General features: G+C 45.4%; 1 long non-coding RNA gene across 1 annotated transcript in view; it reads right to left on the bottom strand.

Annotated features, from left to right (window-relative positions):
- Positions 1 to 1,650: 1,650 nt before the first annotated feature.
- Positions 1,651 to 19,841, bottom strand: part of LOC139076638 (uncharacterized) — a 43,937-nt gene continuing 25,746 nt past the window's right edge. Inside the window, exon 2 of the long non-coding RNA XR_011528432.1 lies at positions 1,651 to 2,460. This is a non-coding gene — a long non-coding RNA (uncharacterized lncRNA). The remainder of the gene's footprint in view (positions 2,461 to 19,841) is intronic.

Here is a 19,841-nt window from a genome sequence, read left to right as displayed (position 1 = left end):
ATTTTGCTGACTCTCAGTCATAAAAAAATAGCTTTACTTGATTTTTTTATTTTCTCATTATGGAACATATTTGTCAAGACAGGAGGATAGAATATTTTTTATTTAATTGTTATACTAGTTTCGAACCCTCAAATATCTAGACAACTGGCATATTTTTGTACTCGGGCTCCAGACCTCAGAAATGTTATGGGCAGGCCTACCTACAAGGCTTCCGGTTTCAGGATGCTCTTTATTCCTTTTCATTTCTGCATGCACATTGGCCCATTCTTATCATCTTAAATGTTGCTTGTCACAGCACCAAAGCGGGCCGGGGAGTCAGGGCAAGAACTCTTGAGGATCTCAAACCAGCAACTACAGAGATCACAAATATCATTTCTACTCACAACCCAGAACTAGTCACATAGCTTGACTCAGGCACGAGGGGACTGGAAGTGCAGAACTGGGCGATTTGGTCAGCCCAGTTGTGCATTATTTTCCTATTTCATGGATAAGGCAATGAAAGGTTAAGTAACCAAGGTTACATGGCTACACAGGCAACATAGTCAGAATTTGAACACAGGCAGTTGGGCTCTTGATCCTGCGTCCTTAACCACTACACTGCACAAATCCTCTGGGAATCTGACGAAATCTTGGGAAGTGCTCTGAACACGCGCAAGATGTGAAATCAGGGTTCTAGTTGATCTCATTAGGTTCTCAAGGACACAAGAAAAGCCAAGTAATATCTAAGAGCAATTTTTTACAGTGTTCAGACCCTAGAACTCTACACCCAGCCAAATTACCTTTTATGTATTATTTCAAACATTACTGAGGTGGTGAACGTCCAAATGGCTCCAGAGGTCCAGTCTCTCACCTCTTTCAGCAGCTCAGCAAGAAGCCCGTTCAGCAGGTCTAAGCTAGCTCAGTAGAAGAACAGGTTAATGCCAGAGGCTGAGCTCTGGAGGCTCTTTATCAGCCACTTCAAGCAGGAAACCCCATTGTTATGTCCACCAAGTGTTCCTCACACCTTTCCATCTTCCTTATAAATGTATCAAGCGTTTCGGGGCCTCTCCTCCTGGAAACTGGTCCATGTGGATGCAGTGCAGCTGTGCCACCCCAAGACCACTCTTCGTGGAATAGTAAGAGCTCGGGACACTGGTGCCCTGTGCTACTTCTCACTTTTGAACATGCAGAAACCCAGAATGTATCACACACAAACACACACACACACACACATTCTTTCTAAAAAAATTGCTCAAGGAAGAAAAAAGATCAGAATAAATAACTTATAAAATAAGGAAATCTGCTATACCAGAAAGAGTTGCAAAAAGTAAAACCAGTAAAATGTATCGTGTACAAATAATTATTCATAGTATATTTGCGAGTTTAAGTAGAAAAGTTTAAAGAAGGCTCAAAATGCTATGGGCATAAAGTACAAAAATTAATGATTTGGAGCAAAATCTCAAGATGGTTTTAAAAAATCTTGAAAGGTATGGTGGAGTACAGGGCAAGAATGAAACTGTTCTAAAATTCTTATTTTGTTCTGAGGCGTGATAGTTGTCCCCAACATTCTCCTCTTCTTAAATAGCAATAGAATTTTTAATGGCACTTGGCCACCCAGCTACATTCATGTATCCATCAGGCAGGGTCCATTCAGGAAAACTGAAACCATACTAGGTATTTAAACAGAGATAATTTAATAAAGGGAAGTAGTTTAACAGATGTTGGAAGAACGAAAATTCAAAAAATGAATGTTGAGGTAAAACAGAGGTAATAACTTCAGGAAGCAGCTACAACTCCTAGGGCAGGGAGGACAAAGAGAAGAGATGGAAGTTCTAGACCCTAAAGGCTCAGAGGAAGGGTCTCCCAGAGCAGTGACGCAGAGCTCTGAGGAGAGAGTGATGAGGTTGGTTCTGGGAGTGCCAAAAGAAGGTGGAGACTGGAACCAATTGATGCTACTGTGGTGCAGGACCATTTCTGGGGCAACATTAAAGGTAAAGCCAGCAAATAAGGAGGAAGAAATTCCCTTCTCCCCTTCTCCTACCTTCCAGTTTCCCTCCATTCCCTCTTCTTCGTGAAACTCATCACAAAGTCAGCTGACAAAGGGGAAATACAGTTTGCAAAGTCCAAATCCCCAGATCAAAACCCAGAGTCTAGAAGGGTAGAAACGGATCCAAGAGACAGCAGCTCAAGAACCAGTACAACTGCTTCCCCAGCCTCCCTTTGCACTGATGCAAGCAGGTGATGAAGTTCTCGCTCATCGAATGAATGGAAATCTCATGTGCAGTTCCTGGGGCGTGCCTTCCTCCTTGCCCTCTCCTCTGGCTGCTGTCCGTGTGGAGGTGAGCCATGGCGACCACGCAGATGACGTTAACACCTTATAGATGGTGGAGCAATAAGATTAAAAGGGCCTGGATCCCTGAAGTCACGGAGTCACCGTACATTGATGAAGAAACATAGACTTCAATAGTTTCAATGTTGAAACTTTAAGGCAATTTAGAGGGAGGAAAAAGGAAATAAATTAATACAGGGGAAATCATGAAATTGAGTCAAAGGAGGAAACAACAATAGAATGTAATAAACACATAGTTGGGTGAAAAAGCAACCAACCTCCAACTGTCTTCCCTGTACAAGAGATGCACGTAAAACAAAAAGAAAAATAGTGTTTTATTTTAACAATGGAAAAAGATATGCTAGCGAGTGCACACTAACAAAGTTGGAGGTCAAACATTATTAATATCAGGAAAACTAGTATTTGAAGACTTAGGTATTAAATGAGACAAAAGTATGTATTTAAAATGATAAAAAATCTATTAAAAATATAAATAAGCCTTCACATTCTGAACAAATCACCAAAGTATGTTGTCACAAAGTGAACCATGAATAAATTGATCACAAGAATTTTAAATTCTTGAAGAAAGACTGAAAAGAAATGAGAGTTAGCTTGTTACAAACCCGATTTTGATTCAATCTGATGTTCCAAACATACTCCTGTATTTGACAGACAAGCCCAGAATTCGAGAATGTATTCGTACTTGCTGGGTGATTATCCGCTTGGGTCTATGAAGCCTTTGTGAGGAGAACAGGTTTTCCCGTGAAGGGAAAACCACTGTCAGTCCAGGGAACGGCTCAGCCCAGGCAGAGACACGGCTTTGGGCTGGAGGGAGAGATGTCCCAGGGATCAGAGGCTGGGTCCCAGCCATAGAGACGCCTGCGGTGAGCTACTCCTCGCTCAGGTGGTTGCGGGGCCCTGGGAAGGTCTGGGCTGTGTAGAAGTAAGGCTGTTTTTGTTGCTGCTGTCTTGTCACTTTGTGCTTTTTGTGGTTTTCTTCTGTGTGATATTTTTCCCATGATCCCTGGACCTTCAGGAAAGTTTCATTCAGTTTTACATGTTCCCACCCAGTCTCAGCTTTTGCTGTGGGTGATCGGGGCAAAGCTGGGGCAGGGAGAGCATGGCAGCCTGGGCACAGCCCCACACCAGCAGGCTGAGGTGACCAGCGAGCATCAGAGAGCCCCTGCAGCCTCTTAAGTCGCACAAATCCTCAGGTCCTCCTCGGACTCTGTAACCAGATGTGGTTGCCGTTGGCAGTTGGCTGGGCCTGGCGCTCAGGGTCTGCAGGCGCCTGTGGTCACCTTGGCCAAAGAGGCTCCAGGCCCAGATCCTCACCCCCAGTCCACCTCCAGGTCCGAGAGGAAGGGGGCCCAGGCAAAGCGCCCACAGCCCCCGGGCCTGGCTCCTTCCATAGCCAGATTTTGTTCCTTGCTCATTTTCTGGGTGTGGCAGGGAAGTGGCAGTATTTATTGATGTAGGGGAGCTCTTTAACCTGTGTAAAAGTGGCTGTGGGGACACAGGAGGGAAAGCTCCAAGTCCACCAGCTTGTGGGCTCATCGAATAGAGTCTTAGGGTAAACACTTGGTCCCCAAAGTCCTTTGGTTGATTTCTTGCCAACTGCTCCCAAACTGTGCATCTGCTGTGGGACCTTAGGGGCCTGCCTGTCGGTGGGGTTAGGTCAGGAGTTAGCACAAGTGTGGAGAGCACTGGGTGATTTCAGGACTTGGCTGAGCCTCTTTGTTTTCTCCAAAGGTCGTGAGATGAGATGATTTTGTTTCATGGCATTCCAGAAGAAAGGACTAGAATTCCAGACTGGAGAGCAGACTGACCGGTTATGGGTGTTTCAATCAGAGAAACAGTGGGAGCAGGGGAGTTGGGTGACATGAGATGACAGATAACAGTGGCTCATTTGGGAGGGGAACAGGCTTTGGAGGCAGTAAAGATGGCTGAAGTCTGGGTAGGATGTTATGGGGTCCCTGCTGTGTCACCCCTACTCTTCAGCAGAGTCGCAGAGCATCACAAAATGTTGAATGTGTTCGGAGTTCTCAGGACAATGGGGAAGGGCTGGAGTTCACCTCTGGCTCTGGTCCACAGCTGAACCAAGAAGGGGATCCAGACTCAGGAGCACTGACCGCAGCCGCAGGAGAGCATGGTGGGTGGAAGTGGTGGGAGCCTTTTGAATTCACACAGATCCTTGAATTTGGTTCAGGCCAAGTTTCATCAAGATATCTGGAGACGGGGCCGGCCCATGGCCGAGTGGTTAAATTCCTGTGCTCCTCTTCGGTGGCCCAGCGTTTCACCAGTTCGGATCCTGGGCACGGACATGGCACCGCTCATCAGGCCATGCTGAGGCGGCGTCCCACATAGCACAACTAGAAGGACTCACAACTGAAAATATACAACTATGTACTGGGGGCTTTGGGGAGATGAAGAAGAAGAAGAAAAAAAGAAGATTGGCAATAGATGTCAGCTCAGGTGCCAATCTTAAAAAAAAAAAAAAGAAAAGATATCTGGAGAAGTGCAGAGGTCCTAAGTAATGAATAGTCTAAGGATATTTCCTGTGGTGGCCCCCAAATTAGCTTAACTCCTGGATCACAGGTACCCAGCCGGAAAACGATGGCACACTTAAACGAAGTAACGCGAGGAGAATTAATAACGGGGCTATATACAAAGAGGTGAGCAGGGCGTAGGGATTCTGCAAGTTCAGTAATTGAGGCTGGTTAGAGGAGGGCAAGGAGAGTGAGCAGTTACTGAAACCCGGAGGGAGAGAGAGCCGTGTGGAGAGGGCTGCATGACACACTCTGAAATTCAGTTGAGAGCTGCAGCCAGCCCACGACGGCCCCGCAGGAAGGGACCTGGACAAACAAACATCCCAACCTCTTTCTCCACCCTCCCTCCAATCTCCTGCCTACTGGCCAAACTCAGCCCGAAGCCAGAGGACAAAGGAAGCTGTTCGTGCAGTCTATATAAGTCAACCCCCTAGAGTGAAAGATAAGATGGAAATAGGTGGACATTGGGCCTGGGGAGGGGGAGAGAGAGCAAACAGAAGATAATCCTGCACAACCCCTATATGCTATGTAATTTTTCCAGCAGGAATACCAATGAATCTGAAGGAAAGAATGTGCTTGCACTGAATATCTGCTGTTTATCAAGTTTTCTGTACCAGAAATCTACAACATTAAAAAAAATTTTGTTGGGGCCAGCCCAGTGGCGTAGTGAAGTTCATACATGCCACTTTGGTGGCCCTGGGTTCACCAGTTTGGATCCTGGGCATGGACCTATGCACTTCTTATCAAACCATGCTGTAGCAGGCATCCCACATATAAAGTAGAGGAAGATGGGCACAGATGTTAGCTCAGGGCCAATCTTCCTCAGCAAAAAGAGGAGGATTGGCGGTGGATGTTAGCTCAGAGCTAATCTTCCTCAGGAAAAAAAAAAATTCTGTTCACTGTAACAGCCCTGGGAGGCAGATACTGGTATTACAGGTGAGAAAGCCAAGGTTCAGAGGTTCAGAGAGGTAAAGAGGCTTGCTTAAGGTCACAGAACTGGTAAATAGCAGAATTAGGGTTCCAGCCCAGGTTGGCCATAGAGGAAAAGGAAGGCTTTGGGTTGACACATGAAATCCTATTTAACCATTTCTAATGAGAGAACAATGTATTTACTTAATTTAAATAGTTGTTCTACTAGCGGGGTGTGCTTTCATTAGAGATCCATAATTCCAGTTTTAACAAAGCGTTTTTGTAATGAATTTGCAGAAGACTTGGTATGTCTAGCATAGCAGTGGTAGCTACTATTAACTGAGGAGACTAAAAAGGCTAGTATCTTTAGATTAAAAGGAAATTTGATTTTTTTAAATACGAAATTTTTATTTTAAAAGAAAGTACAAGAATTGGAAATACAAAGTGATTTGTATACAATCAGGCAAACATCCGCACTTCCCCTCAGATGAGGTTTGCCCCCTGCATCGTTCCATTCCCTGCGTACTTTGAAGGGGAGAAGAAGAAAGACACACTCATTTCCACTTCACTTAAAGACAAATAGAACAGAATAACACTTGAAACAAGCAAAGTTTTCCCGTATACCATAGCTGGTCTAGAAAATTGGAATTAGTTGGAAAGTAAACATTCAGCCTGAAATGCAGCTGGTAGTGTGCATACTTTCCAGTACGTTTCCTTCTGCATTAGGCGTTAAAAGGAAATTTCACTTTTGAATTAATTGAACAAAACACCACCTAGTGGTAGCTTAAAATATTTTAAAAGTGAAGAGAAAATAAGTTTCTCTTGGAAAATTTGAAATCAATTCACTATCAGTTTATTTTATTATTATTAAAATATTAAGGGCTTACATAGCTTAGGGTTTTTTTCTGGCTATAACTGTAAAAAGCTGGGCAGATAAAATCCTGTTGCACCAATTATCACTGAATATTCCTTTCGAAGGGGTACATACAGTCTCTACTGTGAAGCCCAGAAAAATATTCTTCCCACATTTCACATTTTTCATTTTCAAAACTAGCATGCGATGATCATTTGCTTTATTAGATGATTCCATGAGCCCTGCTGTGTTCCTTCTCTGCAGAGCCCCAGTAGTCACGTCCACTCTTCTCAAAACTCTATCCACGCGCCCATCTCTCTGAAGGAGGAGGCTCTGCCCGCCGCTTCAGAGAGAAAAGAGAAGCCATCAGATGGGAACGCACTTAACTCCCTGCCACTCAAGCCATGCCCTGTTCGGATAGAAGAGGTTTCCTCTCCCTGTCTGAGCTCCAGCCTAATGCTTCCATCTGAATCATGGTCTCTTTCCCCAGGCCTCCTCACACTGTCCCCCTCTCTGCCATCTCTCATTCCCTCCCACTGTCTTGTTCCCAGCCTTGTTAAAATGGAATGTCTCTCCTGTCCTAGAAGCAGATAAACCTCAAACTTACTCAATGACTGCCTCTATTTTCAGCTCTGTTTTCCCTCTCTCCAGGCTGTCTGTATTTGCTGTCCTCAATTCTTTATCTGCCATTCATTCCTTAACCAAACGGAATCTGGACTCGCAAGGCCTCTCGGGAGCATTTGCCTCAAGCGGTCATTCCTTCCTCGCTGAAGTGATTTTTGTCCCTTGACTTGTACAACACCACACTCTCCTGGTTTCCCCCACCCCTCTCAACTCCTGGAAATGTCCTCTTTGTCTGCTTGCTCTCTAAACACTGAGCCTCAGTGATGGCCTTCAACTCTTTCTTCCATTTCTCCTGGATGTTTAATGCACGGCTACAGTTTAATTTCCTGGCACCCTGAAGGAGTCTGCAACACACAGTGCTTGCCACATATACAACCACCTCACTGTTCAAAGTCTTTAGTACATTCTTTTAATTGTTCAGTTATACTCTGCCTTGTTGCAAAATGAAATTGAGGTGTAACTGTATCTACAAAAGCAAGAACTGTGTGCTGTGCATTACACTGGATACTTTAAATGAATTATCTCATTTAATTCTTCCAACAAACTCATGAATCACATTTTAGTTATTTCTTCTATTTTTCAAATTAAAGCACTGAGGCTCTGAGTGGATAAATAATTTCCCCAAGGCCACGCAGTCAGAGAGTAACATAGCTAGGATTCCGTAATGGGATAAAATGTTTTAATACTAAATTACACAATTTTCATCTCTTTATCCTCTTCCTCTTACCCTAACCACCAAGCAGTAATAGTTTTCTAGGTGCACAACCTACAGAGGAATGATGGAAACAGTCTAGAACAAAGAAGTTACAGCTCAGTTTTGACTTTCAAAACAGACATTTTAAAACCTGTGGTAGAACAAATAGTCATGAGAGGCCTGGCTTTCTACTGCAAGAACGAAGCACCTGAAGGAGACAAGGATTCTTGCTCTACCCCACACACTGAAAATTAAGCTTGGAGAATTAATCACAGAGCGTACGGAGAACCATCGAGGAGAGAAATTGCAGAATGTGACACAGAGGTCATGCTTCTCGGGTTGGCAGGAGCTTGAAGAGATTTAGGGGGATAAGGACTCAACACTCGTGAGGGCCTGTTCCTCGAGCCCCACTTTGGGGCCAGTGTTCTGATGTAAGGGAGTAGGGATGACCTGCGGACAGCCAGGAGAGACTCAGAGCAGATGGGCTTGTTTCCTGCTTTCCAGCACACCGCAAAGACTGCTGCAAGCCTCCCAGAGATGCCCTGTGTGTGGAATGGTGCCAGGACCCCACGACCCCAGGAGGCGGGTCAGCAGTGGATAAGAGAGCTGTTTAGATTCATGCGCCCCAGGGTAGCTTCACAGAGGCTCAGAGCCTCCAGAACGGGACAAGGGATACAGGTAAGATGTCCTGGACTCCAAAGGAGGGGCACAGAAATACTGAGAGACATGGGGGCCTGGAAGAGTTGTAGGGTCAGGACAACGGGGTCTCAGAGCACCTGGAGGCAAGACTTATCAAAATCATCAGCTGAAGCCTGCATGCAGTGATCGAAGGCCACGTGGCTCTAGCCCCCAGGAGGGACAAGACCTCAGAGGATACCAGCAAAGACAGGATGACATCTCGGGGACTGGGCCATCCCTCCCCATTGCCATTATGTAATCTGAGGTTCCCTCTGAGCCAAAGTGTCACTTGGGAAGAATAGCACGGAGGTGGGCAAATCCTCTGAAAAATGGAATGCTCATGCCAAAGAAACCTTGGAAACTTAGCAGAGACGGGTGCTTCGGAGAGAGAAATTCAGAAGAGAGTGAGATAAGAGTCTAGGCATGGAACTGTCAGGTCATGGAAAATCCCCATGCATATCACATGTCCTCTGGAGCTGTCTTTGTTTGTCTGCTTTGCCCCTTGGCATGACCACTCACAATGAGCCTGGTGGCCAACTGTCCCAGACATACTGGAGTCAGACTCTCACCACTGCTGTTCATATTATTTTTGCTTTTTCCTGATTTTATTCTTTGGGAGATTGGGGGTCAAGAATATTTCTTGACTAATAAGAAATAAAATTTAAAAGCTAATTAATCTGAAACATTGGTTGTGAGAGTTTGTCTTCACTGAGTATTTCTGGACATAATCAAATGACTCAGGTTAAAGTAGAAGGCGCTGGCTCCATTGAGTTCTTCCCTAAAACGCTAACTTCCCCTTCTAGCTTATGTTCTGGGGTATCCTTACTAAATTTTCCATCAATGTAGGTAATCGGTGTGAGTATTCCCCAAGACCAAGGAACCTGAGGGATGAGAACAATTCAGAAACCAGCATACTGAGCAAGTCATAGGGAACAGACCCCTGACGGGGTGCCGCAGACTCGGCTGTTGTGTACCCATTGGCACTCCCGCCCGTCCTCTTCATCCATTCATTCCTGACTGTTCAGGAGTCAGGCATAGGTGTGCTTCAGGGAACTCTGGCCCTCACCAAAATCAATCATTATAATCCCAGGTCCTTTTCCAGTGATTGCTTTAGTGATGGGTGAAATTCTATCCAATAATACATACAGCAATGGCTGGGGAGGTCCTGGGAGGGCTGGGGAATGGCATGTGTATTCATTTGCTAAGGCTGCTGTAACAAGTTACCACAAACTGGGTGGTTTAAACAACAAAATTTATCGTCTCACAGTTCTGGAGGCTGGAAGTCCAAATTCAAGATGTTGGCAGGGGTGCTTCCTTCTGAGGGCCATGAGGCAGAATCTGTTCCAGGCTTCTCTCCTTGGCTCGTAGATGGCCATCTTCATGTTCACATTCCTTTCTCCTTGTGTCTTTACACTGTCTTCCCTCTGTGTGTTTTTCCGTGTTCAAATTTCCCCTTTTTATAAGGACACTAGTCATCTTGAATTAGGTCCTACCCTAATGATCTTATAGTAATGTGATTACCTCTGTAATGACTGTGCCTCCAAATAAGGTCACATTCTGAGGAACTAGGAGTCAGAACTTCAACGTGTGAACTTTGGAGGGACACAATTCAACCCGTAACAGTATCTCTTCGAGCCTTTGGACATTATTGAGTCTGCATGCAGCTGGCGGTCCTGTAGTTCTGTTATGTCCCTTGGCAAGAGCTGAATGCTCTGTCTCTCTGACCTGAAAGTGTAGGCTGATAACTGGGGGACTCACCTTCATCCTAAGATCTCAGCTTACCCTTCCATGGCCACATTCTGGGCCATCCTCACCCAAAACTGCTCCACTTTGGAACTCATGCTCAAACATCCTTCTCTCTGGCCCTAAGCTCATATTTCTTTCATACTTCACTTCAATCACTCCAACCACACGTGGTCCCCTTACACATTTCCTAACAGCCCCCCCTCCTTCGCCTCCACTGGCTACTCTATCCAGCTAAGACACCATGTCTGTTACTTCAATCTCATTTTTTCTGAGATTCTAAACTTGTGTGCCTTAAATTCTACTGCCCTGCCTGGCAGAACCCCAACCCTGCATTCCGTTTGCCTGCCAACTCCCTGTGCTGGCATCCAGCTTGGGGAGCATAAACAGAAGCTCCAAACACAGAGGAGGCTGGAACTCCTGTGACTTCATGAACACCAATGTTGGCTGACCACTCGATGTCATCCTCCATCCTTCTTCCCATAATTATTTAAATCATTCCTATTCTCTCTTTTCATGAACAAAAGCCTTCTACTGACCTCGTATCCCTGTCTACTGCCACCCTGTTACTTCTCTCCTTCTTAGTCAAACAGTTCCCAAGTGATCTGCTTTTACTATGTTTCATTCTCCTCCCATTATGTTCATGAGCCCACTCCTGTCTGGCCTTTACTGACACCCTTCCGCTGAGCCTACCATTACTTAGATTTCTAACTGCCTTCATGTTGCCAAATCTAATGAACGTTTTCCTTTCTTTATTCCATTTGATATATCGGAAGCATTTCATACCACCGGCCTTCCCTTCTTCTTAAGACAATCTCTTCTTTTGACTTCTAATCACTATACTCTCCTTGTTTTTCTTCTCCCTCTCTCCATCTCCTTGATAGGCTTCTATTCTTATATTCCCAAAGTCTCTATTCTAAGACCCTTCTTTGTTTTCTGCTATAGACACTCTCCCTGGATCATCTTTTCCACTACCAATGGCTGCAATTACATCTATACACTGATGATTCCTGCATCGGTATCTCTATCTTGGATCTGTCTCCTGAGCTCCAAGCCCAGATGTGCAATGGCCTCATGCCCACGTCCACTCGGGCATTGCCCAGGCACCTTAGACTTATCATGCTCATCTACCGAACCCATCATCCTCCCTCATGAAATCTGCTCTTCCTCTTGTTTCTTCCATCTCAGTAGTTGGTACCCCCATGGGTAACGGCTCTGGAGGTAGACTACGTAGGTTTGTAGCCCAACTCCACTACCTTCTAGCTGGTAACTCTGGGCAAGTTACTTAACTTCTTTGTATCTTGGTTCCTGAATTCCTAAAACGTGAATAATAATACCTCCCACATCAGAGGATTGTGGTGAGTTTAAATGGAAGAATATACATAAAATGCTAAGAATCATTCCTGGCGTATATCCCATTCTCAGTAAGTTTGAACTACTAATATAATTGGCCAAGAAGAGTCCTGGGACTCAACCTTGATTTCCACATCTAATGAATCATAAAATTATTTTGATTTTATCTCCTTAATATTTCTCTTTTAAAGATTTTATTTTTCCTTCTTCTCCCCAAATCTCCCCCAGTACATAGTTGTATATTCTAGTTTTAGGTCTCTCTCATTGTGGCGTGTGGGACGCCACCTCAGTATGGCCTGAGGAGCGGTGCCATGTCCGCCCCCAGGATCCGAACCGGAGAAACCCTGGACCGCCAAAGCAGAGCACGCAGACTTAACCACTGGGCCACGGGGCCGGCCCCTCCTTAATATTTCTTGAATCTGTTTATGAGAGTGAAAGGGAGGAAGTTGTCAACAGAAGTGAGAGTAAACATCTCTACTGGCACTACCTTCATTCGGGCCACAATTATCCCTCAACTGGCCCAGTGTGACCACTTCCTAAGGGGTCACTCGTCTCCAGCACTGCTCTCTACCTGCACTTTTCTACGCTGCAACCCAAGTGGTCTTCATAAAACACAAATATAATAATGCTTAAAACCATTTAGTGTTATCCCGCTGCCTTCAAAACAAACCCACACTCCTTTGTAGGAGACACAAGGCCCTCATGAAGAGGCCTTTACCCACCTTTTCAGAATCATCTCTTGCTATTTTCAGCTTTGCATTCTAAGCGCCAGCTACAGTGAGCTGTTAGCAGGTTCATGAAAGTGACATATTCTTTGCGTACATTGTTACCCCTCATCTAAGCTCTCACTTTAGAGGTCACTTTCTCCAGAAAATCTTCCTTAACCAACGTCCATATATGGTTGTGCAGATTGTGCCCTGAACAACATCTCTAGGGGGACTACACACAAACACACACACACACACACACACACACACTCTCTCTCTCTCTCTCTCTCACAAACACACACACAGTCATGCACCACATAACGACATTTAGGTCAATGACAGACCACATTTATGATGGTGGTCCCGTAAGATTAGGACCATATGGCCTAGGTGTGTAGTAGGCTAGACCATCTAGGTGGTAGGCTGTACCTTCCAAGTTTGTGTAACTCTATAAGATGTTCCCACAATAATGAAATCACTTAACAATGCATTTCTCAGAACATATCCCTGTTATTAAGCAACATGTGACAGCATATATCTCACACCTTCTTTATCCATTCATCCATTGGTGGATACTGAGGTTGTTTCCATGTCTTGGCTATTTTGAATAATGCTGCAATGAACATGGGAGCACAGATATCTCTTTGATATCCTGTTTTCATTTCCTTTGGATGTGTACCCAGAAGTTGGATTGCTGGATCATATGGTAGTTCTATTTTTAATTTTTGTTGGAACTTGCATACTGTTTTCCATAGTGACTGCACCAATTTACATTTCCACCAGAACATAATATATTTTAATCAGATGTCTGGTTAATAAGTCAATACCTGACTCGGATCAGTGATTAGAAGGGAAGAACATGACTGAATCAGTCAGGCACATTTAAGCAGGAGGAAGACACTCTATAAATTAAAACAAAAAATAGGAAAAGAAAGACAGAGAAACAGGAAGGGAGGGAGGGAAAGAAAAAAGGGATCTGACTGCCTAAGGAAAGAAGGGATATGGAAAAACAATAAAATGCAGACACAGGAATTTAAGCAGCATGAGAATCCAGGGCCACTGGCAAAGGATGACCCATTTGCCAGCTTCAGTCCACCAAGACGACGTTCACTGCGTTAGAGTGCCATACAACTCTTGATGTTCCCACTGACGACTCTGGGCCATAAAGAAACAGTTCGATGATGCTCAGCCCATTTGGTTCATGATGTTAGAAAAGTATAAGACATCTTAGAAGAATATCCATGCAATATAGAAGCCCCAAGTCAACATGGCAACACACCAAAATGAAAAGCAAAATCCACAAAAGCATGACTTTACAATAAAATTGGATGGGTGTTATTGAAGAGATTGTCCCAGTATAGATACCTTCGCCTGCAACACTTAGATAATTGAGCCTAAAACCACGGTTCCCCACCAGGGGTGATTTTGCCCCCTGGGGGATATTCAGCTATGTCTGGAGACATTTTTGGTTGTCACAAATGGGAGGTTGCTACTGGTATCTAGTAGATAGAAGTCAGGGATGCCACTAATCATCCTACAATGCACAGGACAACCCCCACTCCCCACAAAGAATTATCTGGCTCAATAGTGCTGAGATTGAGAAACCCTGGCCTAAAGTATCCCTTGCTCCTTTTTTATATTTCTTCTTTCTTTCTTTCTTTTTTTTTTTTTTGATGAAGATTAGCACTGAGCTAACATTTGCTGCCAATCCTCCTCTTTTTTGCTGAGGAAGACTGACCCTAAGCTAACATCCGTGCCCATCTTCCTATACTTTATATGGGACACCTGCCATAGCATGGCTTGCCAAGCGGTGCCATGTCCGTACCGGTGAACCCCGGGCTGCGAAAGGAGAATGTGCGAACTTAACTGCTGCACCACCGGACCAGCCCCACCCTTACTCCTTTTCAAAAAAATTTAATTCAGCATGAATAGAGGTGGATAGAGATTTGGGTGTAGTGGTATGGAGTTGGGAAAAAGTCACAGGATCTAAGTGGAGAGTGTAAACTGTTAGACAGTCTATAAGCCCACAATGTAGCGTTATTAAAGGAACTTCTGCTACCTTAGAATCATTTCAACTTGTATATGAAGTAGCTTAATGTGTTCTTTTCAGATTTTTTCCCTTAGTGTAAGAACTGTGAAATTTGTTAAGTAACCAAGAAAGGTGACGTTTTGGTCAGAATAACCTCGTGTCCTTTCTGATAAAGCAGAAGACAGTGCTCTGAGCTCCCTCCATGAGTCATATCCTACTAATTAACCTGTTTCTCAGGACATCACTCCTCTGCTAGGGTAGTTGGGTTAAGTGGATTATGCTGCATGCATCTCTGTCAAGTGTTGACCAGGCCTTTGGCATTCTAAAGCTGGCAGAGTCTTGGTGGGGGGCGCAGGAGCTGAGAGTAGAAACTTTCCCTCTTGGGAGGGGGTGGTGAGGGGGGAGGGCCCACTCTGCAGAAAAGACTTTCCCCTCGAGGCGACTGACTCTCTACCCAATGGAGAAAGCGCGAGGGGTAAAAGCATGGGGATGGGTTTACTTTGTAATTTTTGCTGTTATAACAGTATAATAGTATAGTTATAAAAGTACAACAGTATAACAGCATAAGTCACAAACCGCACCTCCACAGAGATGGGGGTCCCTCATGGGTCAGCATTCTATTATTTCTCTTTTGCAGAATAACCCTCAGAACTAGATTTAGAATGTCTACCTGTTCAGGGCCGGCCCGGTGGCACAGAGGTTAAGTTCGCACACTCCGCTTCGGGGGCCCGGGATTTGCAGGCTTGGATCCCGGGTGCAGACGTGGCACCGCTTGGCAAGCCAAGCTGTGGTAGGTGTCCCACATATAAAGTAGAGGAAGATGGGCATGGATGTTAGGTCAGGGCCAGTCTTCTTCAGCAAAAAGAGGAGGATTGGTGGCAGATGTTAGCTCAGTGCTAATATTCCTCAAAAAAAAAAAAAAAAAGACTATCTACCTGTTCAATTTTAGATAGGTCAAAAAGGTAACTTCAGGCAGAATATAGCTAGACTATTATGCAGTAGGTTGTTGTAGAAAAATCATGATGAGCTCTGTTGCAAAAACAAGATTTGACTCACTTATGAATTTCTCCAATTATAAAATGAGGAAAATAAGTGTCTATATTGGAGAATTGTTCTGAGGATTAATAAGTTATGGCAATTGCAGTCCTTAGCACACAGTAGGCAGTAACTGTCACATTAATTGAGCACCCACTATGTGTTAAGGATTTACCTAAACACCGTTTGCCATAAAGAAACTAGACAAAGAATTAGCTGCTTTTACAAACTAACTCTGCTATGTTTTAAGATCCAGAAGTTGCAGTAGTTTCTATAATTTCAGAAACTTTATATATTCAATTTACAGAAGCCCTTTCTCTCTTTGTTTTCCACTCAGAGTGCTGAAAAAAGGAATCCTATTTTTTATGGGTCTTTTTTAAAGTCTTTCTTCTACTCTGAGTTAAATTTTAAAAGTGATCACATTTCATTATTTACATTAATGGCTGAAGACTAGAAGACTTAAGTATTGTAATGATTGGCATTTGGAGCGCTGCTGACGAGAAAGGCAGAGATAACTGCGCTGATTGCCATTTGATATCCTTGCTTCTGAGACATCTGCAAGGCCTAGTCTGTGTGTCTCAGCCAGAGACTGAAGAAAGAGGCACACAGGGTTAGAAGCAGGTCTAGTCTGCAATGGAGAGGCAAAGCTGGAACTTGGAACAAAGAACTAAGGAACAACATTGTCAAGCAGGAACTTTCTAGCAAATTCCAAAAGCTGTAACCCAAACATAAAACTGTGTTCTGGGCACCTGGCATGTCCTCAGCTCTCAGGATCCTGGGTTTGGTGAAGGAGCAATTTCATAAGTCACCTTCTTGCTGCTGTCAGGGAAGCCATTGCCCCCGGAGTCTTAAATGCATCTCTCAACCTCTGATAACAACTTGCCCTCTGCTAACAATAGAGCTTTATAGACGTGGTCAAAGAAGACCTGCATCATGTCACATTTTAAAGTAGATTTCCCCCATCTATAATTAAAGAGGTACTTTGAAACGCCAGTAGTTTACATTATTAGATACAGTAGTGCCCCCTTATCCACAGCTTCACTTTCCAGGGTTTCAGCCACCCTGGGCCAACTGCAGTCCAAAAACATTAAATGAAAAATTCCAGAAATAAACAATTCATAAGCTTTAAATTAGGTGCTGTTATGTGCAGCCTGATAAAATCTTGCACCATCCTGCTCCCTCCCACCCAGCGAACCAGCCCTTTGTCTGGTGAATCCCACTGTATACACCGCCCACCCATTAGTCACTTAGTAGCCATCTCAGTTATCAGATCAACTGTTGTGGTATCGCAGTGCTTGTGTTCAAGTCACCCTTATTTTACTTACTAATGGCCCTAAAGTGCAAGAGGAGTGATGCTGGCAATTCGGATATGCCAAAGAGAAGCTGTAAAGGGCTTCCTTTAAGTGAAAAGGTGGTAGTTCTCGACGTAATAAAGAAAGAAAAAAAATCACATGCTCAGGTTGCTAAGATCTCCGGTAACTTTTATTACAATATATTGCTATAATTATTCTGTTTTATTGTTACTGTTGTTAATCTCTTACTCTGCCTAGTTTATAAATTAAACTTTATCATAGGTATGTATGTATAGGAAAAAGCATAGTATGTATAGGGTTCAGTACTATCCACTGTGTCAGGCATCCACTGGGGGCCTTAGAACAATTCCCCCGGATAAGGGGAGGCTGCTTTTAAATGTAGTTTGTAACCAAGAAACCTGACAGCTATGGAAGGATTATTGTGTGATCTACTGCAAATTATCTAGGAATTCTGGGATGTCAAACACGGCCCAAAGAGAGCTTTGTTAGAGTGCCATAGGCCTATCAGGAGAAAGTGGGAACCCTGAACTGAGCATCAGTAGAGTTCAAAGCTCTCAGATGGAGAGGGGGATGGAGGGGACGCAGGAGAGAGCGCATGACTTACCCTGAGATGGGAGACCTGAGGAAAGTGAGCTGCATTTGCAGACAGAGGCTCTGGATTGGTGTCCCACACACAGCCTGTTGGCCCAGCCCTGGGAGGAAGCTGTCATACGGAAAGACCCTGTGTGGTGGGTTGAATTGTGGCCCCCAAAAGATGTCCACCTGGAACCTCAAAGTGTGACCTTATGTGGAATAACGGTCTTTGCAGATGTAATTAAGGTAAGGATCTCAAGACGAGACAATCTCAGATTAGGGAACGCCTAAAGCCAATGACAAGCGTCATAGAAATGATAGAAAAGGGGAAGACTCAGAGACACAGATAAGGGGGCCATGTGAAGACAAGCCAGGTAGTGGAGTGAAGCAGCTGCAAGCCAGTGAATACGAAGACTGCCAGCAACCCCAGAAGCGAGGAGAGTGGCAAGGAACAGATTTTCCCCCAGAACCTCCAGAAGGAGCCAAACCTGCCCACACCTTCATTTCAGACATCTGGCCTCCAGAACCGTGAGAGAATACATTTCTGTTGCTTTAAGCCACTCAGTTTGTGGTAATTTGTTATGGCAGCCCTACCGCATCTCCTGTGTGGCCAAAAGTACTGCATTCACACAGAGAGAAGCTCCTCTGAATTTGGCTGAAAACTGTCATCCCTGAAACAAAACCACTAAAAAAGGAGCTGAATGCTGGCTCTCAGCAGAAGGCATGCAGGAATCATCAGGAAAACCAGCTCCCGCACAGCCAGGATCAGCACCCCACAGCACGGTCTGGATCACAGAGGCTGCTGTGGCCGCAATGATTGGGGTCCCCTGAGATCTGGGGAAAGGAGCCCAGGTCTCATAGACGGGGAGAGTGGACAGCGAGCACAAAGGTAGCTAGAGGAGAGCAAGAACGGAAACTAGCCCTGGCTAGTTAGGTGGCAAGGTCACACTTGAGGACAATGTGGCTAGGAAGCTGCCACTAGTCCTGCTACCCCTGAATACTTATTCAAACTGTACTGTTGTCCCAGTGAATAATTTCTCAGTGGTCCCTTCATCTTTGCATTATTGCTCAAGAGTTAAAGTCACAGGCGGCAGCATCCCATTGGTTGAACTCAGGACCCCAGGTGCCCACGCTAACTCCCCGGGGATGGAGAGAAGGATTACCTCTCCCCTTCAGGTTCTGTGCTGGGAGGGACTTTACTCACCAAGACTTATGCAATGGAAGACTCGCCCAGCATAGAAATAAAGTTTGGATGCGGAGTAGCCAAAGGAACTAACAAGCATCCACCATAGCGAAACTAGTGCAACGGAAGCATCAGACACAGAACTGGGTAGGAGCGGGAACCCCACACGCCCGCAGCTGCTTCCCAGCATGAAAAGGTCTGGGAAATGAGGGAAAACTTCATAGATTTGGATAAGAATGATTTTAAATTTGTTTCCATTTCAACTGGGCAAAGGTGGACTGGAAAATACCTTGTAGGGTGTACTTGAATGAAACATGTCGCCTTTGACCTAACTCACGAGGCGAGGGTACACCGAAGCCCCGCAGGGGACTCGGGCGGGCGGGCGGCTGTGCGCATGCGCGCCGCGGAGCGCGGCCTCTGGGTCCACCTGCTGGTGCAGCGTTTCTACAGCTTCTCTCTCGCTGAGCCTTCGCTCTGCGAGGCTGCGGCTCCCAGCAGCATGGGGATGAGCAACAGCGTGCCCAGGCGCAAAGTCTAGCATGGGTGCCCCGAGTAAGAGTGGGGGAGGGGCGGCTAATCCAGAAGGCGGTTCTTGGTGGGTCGGGATGGGAGAGCTAGGGGAGTGGGGTTTTTTTTTTTTTTTTTTTTTTCCATTTCAGGAGATGCAGGGCACCGCAGGGCTGAGGCAGAGGATTTCTGTGGTTCGGAGACTGAATGCAGCGTTGACACCGTGGCTCTCAGGGGTCTGCACCTCACCCTTATGGCCGGGACAGAGGACAGACGCCTGCTGGAGGCCGTGATCCTGCAGGGGCCTTCTTGCCGGGCCTCCTTCCTCCCCCTTTCTCACACTCCTCCTTCCAGGACCGTGTCGGCAGAAGAAAGGTCGCCTCAGCAGGTCTGTTCTCCTTTGTATGGTTCGTGGCTTCTTGGCCATGGCTGCTCTCTGGCCCAAGACTTGTGTGTACAGCCCGCAGCAGCTGAGTGTTTATCGCGGCTTCCTGACCTCTGCTGCTGCGCTTCTCCAGCTTGAGGGCCCGGTGCTTCCTCCCACCTGCTGCCAGGTGTCCCCTTAGGGCTTTCTGCGTCTGCCCCACATCTCGGAGACCTACCCGGGATGATATTGCACAAGTTGAGGTTGTTGCTTGGGGACTAACTCACTGCTAAACGACGTCCATAAATCCCTCGGGGTTGCTGCAGACAGGCCACCCTGGCTGGCAGTGGAACGGCCCATCGTGGCAGGGTATGGAACATGCCCAGGATCCAAACCAATGAAACCCTGGGCAGGGGAAG

Source organism: Equus przewalskii, chromosome 17 (assembly GCF_037783145.1).
Source record: "Equus przewalskii isolate Varuska chromosome 17, EquPr2, whole genome shotgun sequence".
NCBI lineage: Eukaryota > Metazoa > Chordata > Mammalia > Perissodactyla > Equidae > Equus > Equus przewalskii.
The sequence above is the reverse complement of the archived record's forward strand: the minus strand, read 5'-3'. Positions and strand labels throughout refer to the sequence as shown.